This window comes from Miscanthus floridulus, chromosome 3 (genome assembly GCF_019320115.1).
Source record: "Miscanthus floridulus cultivar M001 chromosome 3, ASM1932011v1, whole genome shotgun sequence".
NCBI classification, from domain to species: domain Eukaryota; kingdom Viridiplantae; phylum Streptophyta; class Magnoliopsida; order Poales; family Poaceae; genus Miscanthus; species Miscanthus floridulus.
Genome location: NC_089582.1, coordinates 110,258,088 through 110,266,958, shown reverse-complemented (window position 1 = coordinate 110,266,958; position 8,871 = coordinate 110,258,088). Strand labels below are relative to the sequence as shown.

At 44.5% G+C, this 8,871-nt stretch overlaps 1 pseudogene; it reads right to left on the bottom strand.

Moving 5' to 3' along the window:
• Positions 1-262: 262 nt before the first annotated feature.
• LOC136546439 (putative F-box protein At5g52610) lies at positions 263-4,034 on the bottom strand (annotated as a pseudogene).
• Positions 4,035-8,871: the final 4,837 nt, after the last annotated feature.

The following is an 8,871-nucleotide window of genomic DNA, read 5'->3' as shown; positions in this document are numbered from 1 at the left end:
GTCCGATGCGTGTTGATCAAGTGGCGCGACCTTCCGGACAAGGATGCTATTTGGGAGCCTCTCGACGAGTTCCGCGAGCACTTCCCCGACTTCCAGCTTGAGGACGAGTTGTTTGCGCGGACGGGAAGAGATGTTATGACCGAGGTTCAGTACACCCAGAGGCGGGCCATTAGTGGCTAGAGGCGCAGGGAATTACGGGCTTGGCCCAATTTATTATTATTTATTTCCTATTATTAGCAAGGAGGATAGCTATATAAGCAGATGTAAGACACTTTGTGATGGGAGAAAAAAGAGCAAACATAATTGCTCGGCTTCCTTTAGGGAGCCGGGAGACCCCCAGTAGCCCTAGTCGCCTCCTTCTCTTCTTCTGCGCGCGCAACCACGGCGCCCAGAAGCTCGACGAGCCGTCGAGCGTGCCTCCAGACTCGCCCTCCCCTCTCACTCGTACAACCTACGAACTCGCATGGGTAGGGATCGGATTCCTATCATAAGTAAATGTAAATCCCTGAAGAAAAGAAAATGTAGCAAGGGTAACGCAAGAGACAGAAAAGGCTAGAATTTCAAGAAGTTGTCTAGTCTTCGCGTTCATAATCCATCACCATAATAATGCACTTGCATGATGTCGTCAATTGAGCATTTAAGCTTGGCCTGCGAAACATGAACATGGATTGAATACCGAATCAAGAAGTTGTTTGGTGTTCCCATGTCAGGAAAGACAGAACTAAAAAAAAACGAGAAAGAACTATTGTGCCATCATGCATCTTGCAGCTATATCCTCAAAATATATGATATTTATTGTTTCTATCCTCTTTTTTAAGAACAAAGGGCATATAACACCAATGCACAATCTCTTCAAACTTCAGGTGTAGAAATATTTTTGAGGAAGCATGTTCTTCTCTTATACAAATTAGAATTAGCATGCTATTACTTACCATGCTGTACATTCATTTCAATGAACTCAGACAGTAACTGTCTTATATGCACAAAGTATGCTCAATGATTCAATGTATATGAATATAGAATATAGATGCAGATAAAAACAGGTTATTCAAACATGAGAAGAAAAGAAGACTTTCTTTTATGCAAACTGAAGAACAATAGTTAAGACCAAAATATGTGCACAGAAGAAAGTTTAGTTCAGAAATTTTTAGTGCATTTTCTTAGAAATTGGTTACCATCCGTAACATATGAATCATTAAATAGAGAGTTCTATAAACAGAAACTAGACTGATTACAATTTAGCAAAACTGCACAGCAAAGACACTAGAACAAGCTATTGAGGGAGGGGGCACATTTTAACTCATTGCTGCCATGAGAGGAGATAACAAAAATATCTGCTTGTGTTTTGAGAGAATAAGTATCTTGCCTATGGGAAATGACATCATGGCAGAAATGAGTAACAAGAAAAAGCAAGGTACTGCAGACAAGATAACTTAAAAATACATAAACCCTTATTACCTGACAAAAAGCATCAGATATTCCCAGCTTCTCTTCTCAGCGTGCTCATTATGTCTTTCTGTGCTTGCTCAAAGACCTATAGGGTCGTTAGCTTTGTCTTTTTGGCATAATTAAAAAGTGTTAATAATACTCGATACAACATGCCAGTGCACAACACCTTGATTCTATCTGCAAACACCGCTAACTTCTTCATATTCTCCATCCTTCCCACCCAATTAAGCCATCGTACAGGAGTTGGATGCTGGACACTCAGGTAAGACAATTGTTAAAACCTATTCATGTCCCCAGTCTTTAAATCAAGAGAAATCAATAATGACAAAATAATAAAATGAGATAATTTCCATCTTTGTTTCAATATACCATTACTGGATCTGGACAATCTGGCAGATGCTGCAAGATCCGATCAATTTCCATGATTACACGCTGCTGAATCAACTCATCCGGCAAATGTTGTGCAATCTCCATGACTCTTTTGCGCACACGTTGTTTAAGTTCCTAAAATGTGGCAATTTAGTAACTTGTAATGTATTCAATCATAACAGGTATTGTCAATCATAACAGGTATTAGCAAATATACCAGCATCTCAAGCTCTATTTGATAAAAATTTCTCAACATTTTCTCTAGTTTGAAATCCTTATAATGCCACGCCTTCCATTTTTTCAGTTTCCATCCCCCCTGCGTCTTTGGGCGACGCACAACAGCAGCCTTTGCATACAAATCTAAACGCACAAGTGATTTGTCACAGGTATATAATTGCATGTCATCGTCTCCCCAGGGTCTCGAACCTAACAGCTTAACCATCTTGCTAAATTCAATCTGAAAGTTCTTCCCAAGCAATTCATAAGAATACAAGTTATTATCACGATGTTGAATCAATATCTTATCTCCATTAACAAAATGTAGTCTTCAGGCAAAAGTTGATGAAAGTTGAATACTGTACATATGGCTCCACCTTTGATCCACAGTTCCATTTAGTGCCCAGACCTGCAGCTTACAAATAAACATTCCATCCATACTGTGAGCAGTTGATACACATACCTTCCCGTTGATCTCTGTGACCCAGTAATTACGGCCATCACCAAATGCCCAATCTTCAAGCTCAACCACTGGCAGCTGTATCTGTGCAAAACTTCCTTCCCCAAGATCAAAGGACATAACCGCATGCTTCCAATTAGATCCCCCATCTTCAATAAGCCAATACATTGTGCCATCAACAATGACTACTCCAGAGTTTTTCACACAGTTCAAACTTAGAGCTTCTGGAGTTACGATATCTTTCCATTTCTCATCACCAAGTGTGTAAACTTGAATGACATTAAATATGCCTTCAGTAAAGGGACCGATCTCCTGACAAAAATATATAACCTTGTATTCTTTAGTGGCTGGGTGAAATCCAAATCTGTATAAAGAAAAGTGGTCATCCTTTAAGCTTTTTGTAGGCTTCTTTAGATGCAAAGATTCACTAGTTGCAAGGTTGGCTATCTTGAGAGTTGATGTAGGTGTGTGTAAGCAAAGAAGCCCATTGCATGTACTGCAGAGGAGATCATCTGGCCCAATCACTGGTGCCGCCCATGTTGATGGTGACCAGGCTTCGTCAAAGATAACAGCATCACTGGGGCGCAGCGTGCCTGAAATCGACTCATTTGGGGAGAACAGGAGTGTACAGGGTGGTACATGCTCGAGTTGTGACATGGCAAACTGCGAATCTCGGATGATGACGCGCCACATCTTGCAGACACCAATGCACCGCAGCAAACAGCTAGCTGGGAGCCTCAAAAACACCTGCTCAATAAGTTCTCTCGGGAGGGAGTTCATGATGCATTTTTCCTTTATTGCTCGTCTTCTAGTGCTTCTCTTAGGGGCCATACTAACCACAATTCAGTTTTGTTCGTAAAAGGAAGAGCTTCTTAAGGCACAGATCCTTTCGCAGAGCAGCAAAGACACTCCTGCAAAATGCATGCAAAGATTTAACCAGATGTGTGCTGCATGGAAGATTAAACTAAATAACAACACGTATATCAGAGTTACAGACACTTGTATTATTTGTTCACAAGCAAATAACACGAAATCTATGACTACAGAAATTTTAAGTAAAAGTCTTAGCCACAATAAACCCATTGCACAATCAGAATTTCTGTTCTCATATCAGCATCCGCTACTTCATTCCCCTATTGTTTTTCCCCTCAATAAATTCAGCACCCCTCCAGTTCTCTCTGTCATGTGCCAAAAGATTTCAACCAACACCCCTCTTGTGTTCCCTACCAAATGTATAAGCATTCGACATTCCCCATCGCGGGCCTCGACTAACTTCAACTCTTCAAGCCTACCAAACCCTAGCCCAACAGAAATACAGAACAATAGTGGAAGGAGAAAAACAAGATAGGCATCCCGACTGATAATCAGGTCCGGAGAAAAAGAGGAAATGGAGGGAACTTACGAGTGCTATCAGGTTGAATTCGCCGCCGCCATGGTCTCCTTGTCCTCGCCACAATGGAGCGAACTGGCGACCGCAGTCCGCAGTTCGGCTCGGAGCCTCGGTGTTCTGGCCTCTGGCGAGGAGGAAGGAGTGGGAGGGTACCATATGGACCAAACTGTTATAAAACATGTTGCTATTGGTTATGACTTTTTATCTCCGTCTTCTTATGATTAAGATAGTAGATGAAAGTAGAACATATAGACATAAGAGATAGGAAGACTATTCTTTATTTCTCTTAATATATGTAATTACAACATAGAGCTCTTACGTATATATAGTTCTACCAAGACCTAAGAATTTTGATAAGAGCCCACATACAAACGGACTAGGATCAGAATTTCTCCTTCTCATTTCCTATTAGGATAGAGTCTGTATGTTTTACAACACTCCTCTTGGGCGATTAACACGATATGCACATGCCTTATTAAAAACTTCATCCGAAAATTCAGTGGAAAAACGGTTCTAGAAGAAAAGAGTAGTTCGTATTCGTTAATTGCATTGCATATGTTGTCTCATTAAAAACCTTGTGTGAGAAACCTTCAAGTAAAAACTTACATAGGGAAAAAGAGTACAACATTTAACTTTCTTGGCCATGTATTCTTCAGGATATTCTATTCTTCATAATAGATATTGATTTTCGTGATCTATGCATAAACTTCAGTGTTTTAACAAATATGATCTACTTGATCTTTATAATTCTAGTGGTTTGCCTTCGAGGTAGAGTCAATAAAAATATACTCTCCCTCATAAAGTCAAATTTTAAACTTCATTGTTCAAACCACACTTTTCATAAATGCGTGCTTAATTAATGGTATGCAGTACCACAATACTATATCTTTCAAAAAGTTGGCTCATAATTCTTTTATGAATTATATGGGAAAACAAGAGCAATATGCTTCATGCATAATAACCACTTATTAGTTGTACAAAACAAATAAATTTTATCCTTCAAGGTAATAAATCCTTTCAGAGGATTATGGGGGTAAATAAGTTATAATATTCAATATCTTCTAGATAGTGCATCAAACTTATACTAGAGTTTGAGTACTTATAATTCTCTTAGTGAATTTTTAAATTATATGTTCTACAAATTTTTAGGATTTTGATTATACCACTAAATAAATCCAGTCTTACATTTGGTATTTAGGGGATAATTCAATTGTCAAAGTCATCATTATTCTTATACCTTCTATGGTATTTAGAGGATATCATCACTTCATTGCTAGCGTTTCAATATAGACTTTCTAAGTGTTTGTATGACACCTTCAAAGTGTTTAAAAATCCTCATTTCCTTTCTCTTGGGTCTCTATTAACTTCAGTAATTAATGGTGTTTATTCAAGAATCGACTGGTAAATCCTTCATGTATTAACTCCTTCAAGGGCATTCTCATTTTTGGTGAATAACATTTTTCTTCTATGAGATATATTCTTTACTACATGAGAGATTATTATGTGATATACACAATGAAATAGTGTTATTCACAATCAAGTCATTGTTGATTCCATCCTGTCAGGTTCATAAACCCGGAGTCCCTAATGGACCTGCTCCCTAGCAAAGGCTCGGCCCAGCAGACGACGTTGCGAATGACGCGTAACTCCTGGGCCGGCCCAAAAACCTAATGACAGGCCAGAAAGGCGATCCAGTCTCTAATCGAAAGGCCTGGCCAAAGGGGGACGACGCTTGCTTCCGACTGCGGCCCATCTCTCCGATTGGAAGGCCTAGCCTAGGAGGAACGGCGCTGCTTCTGACTCTAGCCCATCTCTCCGACCAGAAGGCCTGGCCCAGGAGGAACGGCGCTCACTTCCGACTCCAGCCTGCCTCTCTGGCCAGAAGACTTGGCCGAGGAGGAACAACACTGCTTCTGACTCTGACCCGTGTCTCTAGCCAGAAGACCTAGCCAAACGCCGCTTCCGACTCCGACCCGTGTCTCCAACCGGGGATGCACCAAGCCTCTATTTACAGCTCTTCTCCAACTAGCATAGTCCAAGCCGACTTGGACCAACCGATCGGGAACGCCCGCTCGGTGAGGACTCAGGAAATAGGCGAAACAAGTAAGGCAGGACGCTCAAGTCAACCGCGGTACCAAGGACCGTACCCTGTACACCTGCAGGACAGTACCGACATAGCATGTCAGAAGGGTGTCCTATAACCTTCTAGGCATGTCAGAACCCAAGCAGTGTTGCGGGCATTGACGTTAGCCCTACAGCGTTGTGGGCGCCATCAATTCCCCTACCGGGCAGACACGGTAAAACCCCCACATGCCTCTGGGCATCAACAGTATTGTGGGCGCCATCATTTGCCATACATGGGGAATACGGTAAAACCTCCTACATGCGCCTGACATCAACAGTATTGTGGATGCCTACAATCATCTTGTACCCAACGACGTGGGCAACAAAACTTAGTAGCGAACATACTCTCTCTCTCTCACTTGTAAGGCCATCCCCTTCATTTATAAAAGGGGATGCGCTCTCCCATGATCAACTCAGACTCGAACACACGAACGATTCGAACAACCAATGATCGATTCACCCTCTGCTAGCTTTAGACACTCTAAAGCTACACAGAGCGCACGCTTGAATACTTTGCGTACATAGGAGCTCCCATCACTCTAGGCCCTTCAATCCAGAATCCGACTGGACCTCTTGCACCCCCCATCTTTCTCCCTCTCGTTTGTAACCCCACAGCAAACTTTGAGCACCTAGGCTTAGGAATAAAGTCATCGATCGACTCAGACTGGACATAGGGCACGTTGAATGAACCAGTATAAACCCTGTGTCATTGAGTGCTAGGCCACATCCGATCACAACGTACAACAAAACTATAAATATTTATATGTTGGTCACTTTCTGCACCGACAGTTGGCGATGACCGTGGGGAGGACGTTATATGTTCATGCTTTTGGTCATTGGATGGCCCACTTTTCCACCATCTTCACCATGGCGGGCTCAAGCGATACGACTCGCTTTGGCTCACTGGAGTTTCCCGCACTCCCACCTGTTGGGATGTGGGTTCCACCTATCTTCGAGACATCCTAGACCTTCCTCTTCGGAAGCCTAGATTTCATCGCCGATCGGCTCGGCGTGCTTTGCCTCCACGAGGAGGCACCCGTCTCGACGCCCATCGGAGGGACGCCCTCCATCGACACTGGGACACCCGACGACTTCAATGACGAGGTGCCTACACTTCGCTATGAGCCCACGCTAGGCTCAAACCTCGTTGTGAGTAACATACATACTATTATTTACTCGCTATTTACTATCTTCCGCCGATTCTCCAGAGGGAACCCGTTGTCCCTACCGCGACCGTCATACGACCAGTTCCCCTATGGCCTCGTGTCCCCCATGGATGCATACGCTCGGGGGCTCCAAAGGATGCTGGTGCCGCCCCCTCTCACATCCGAATTCGTGGGGATGGCGAGCTATGCTCGCACTTCTTTCTATGAGCTCCTGGATGATGACGTTGAGAGCGACGGCTCCAGCATCGACGACGTCATGGTGCCTAGCCACCCACTGTCCTAGGAGTGTGTTATGGTGGACGCCCTAGGATAGCCGCCGGTGGTAGCGGAGTCTCTATAGACCTACACCCCTCTGGACCCACACACGGGGGCCCTCACATGTGCGCAAGACCATGGCGAGGAGCTACAACAAAGGTGGCAGAACTAGCCACCACCTACGTTGTGTGCTCGGCACACCATGTTGCGCCTTGTGCGCATAACCCGGCGAGCGGTGCCTGGGGGCATGCCCGTTCGGTCCAGCGCAACATCATGGGCGGGGGAACTGATCCCCCATAGTTCACTCGGTCAGGCCAGAACATCGCCACTGCGGTGATGCTTCTGCGCAGCGTTCCCGAGCCTGTTGACCCTTAGGAGTGGGCGGTCCACCGAAACCTCCGGGCGCTGGTGGAGACCACTAATGTTCGATAGGCGGAGAGCTCCACATTGCGACACTGACTCGTGGCCTCTCTCCCCACCAGGGGAGAGGGGATGCACCAGATGAATCGCTCCATCCGTTCACCTCTACAGCCACCGAGCGTGGTATAGGAGGACGCAGCTACACCGTGGCCTAACTCGGTGGCTGCTCCACACCGACCCCCTATACGTGAACACCTTAGGCCAAACCAAGACGCTTATAGCACCATCAGCAACTGGCATCAGGCCTGGCATGATGATGACGTCTATCGGGCGGCAGTAAGGGCAGGCGACATGGACCCCGACCGAACCATCGAGGGGAGCGATGAAACACATAACAAGCATGGTCACTGGCCGGACGACCAAGTCCCAGCCTGAATGGCCTAGGAACATGGGCCTTTGGCTGATGCATCTAGAGAGCGCCGTTCCTACAGCGCTTCTGACCACCCACCAACATCGCCAAGTACACCAGGGAGACGAACCCCGGTATATGGCTCGAAGATTTTTGGCTCACTTGTTGAGCTAGAGGAGTGGATGATGACCACTTCATCATTCAGTACTAAAAGCATCTAGGCCCCTAGTTGGGTTTCGGTGATTAATGACAATACAAGATTACTATGACTAACGTGTGTTTTGCAGATACAATTAAGTTAGGTCATGGTAATGGCAATTAATTGGGCAATCATGGTTCCCATGCCCTTATGATCGAAATTGTTTTAGTTTTCAAAGGATGGACGATAAGGTTAAGGATGGACTAGTTCTAAGTGTCGTTTGGTGTTGAAGAGACACTTAGAGTAGTTTAGGACTTTGTTTTTCCTTTGGCCGTACTATAAAGGGGGTATGAATGGGTAGCTTGACCTAGGTAAGTCTAGTGGGTTAGGTGTGGTGCACACTTGTCAAAATTAGCACTAGGTAGCTCCTAAATAGCCCTTAGATCAATTGGAGCAAACTTCATTCACATATGATTGCGAGTTGGAAGTGAATGGAGGGTCAAATGTTGATCGGACACTGTTCCGGTGTGACCG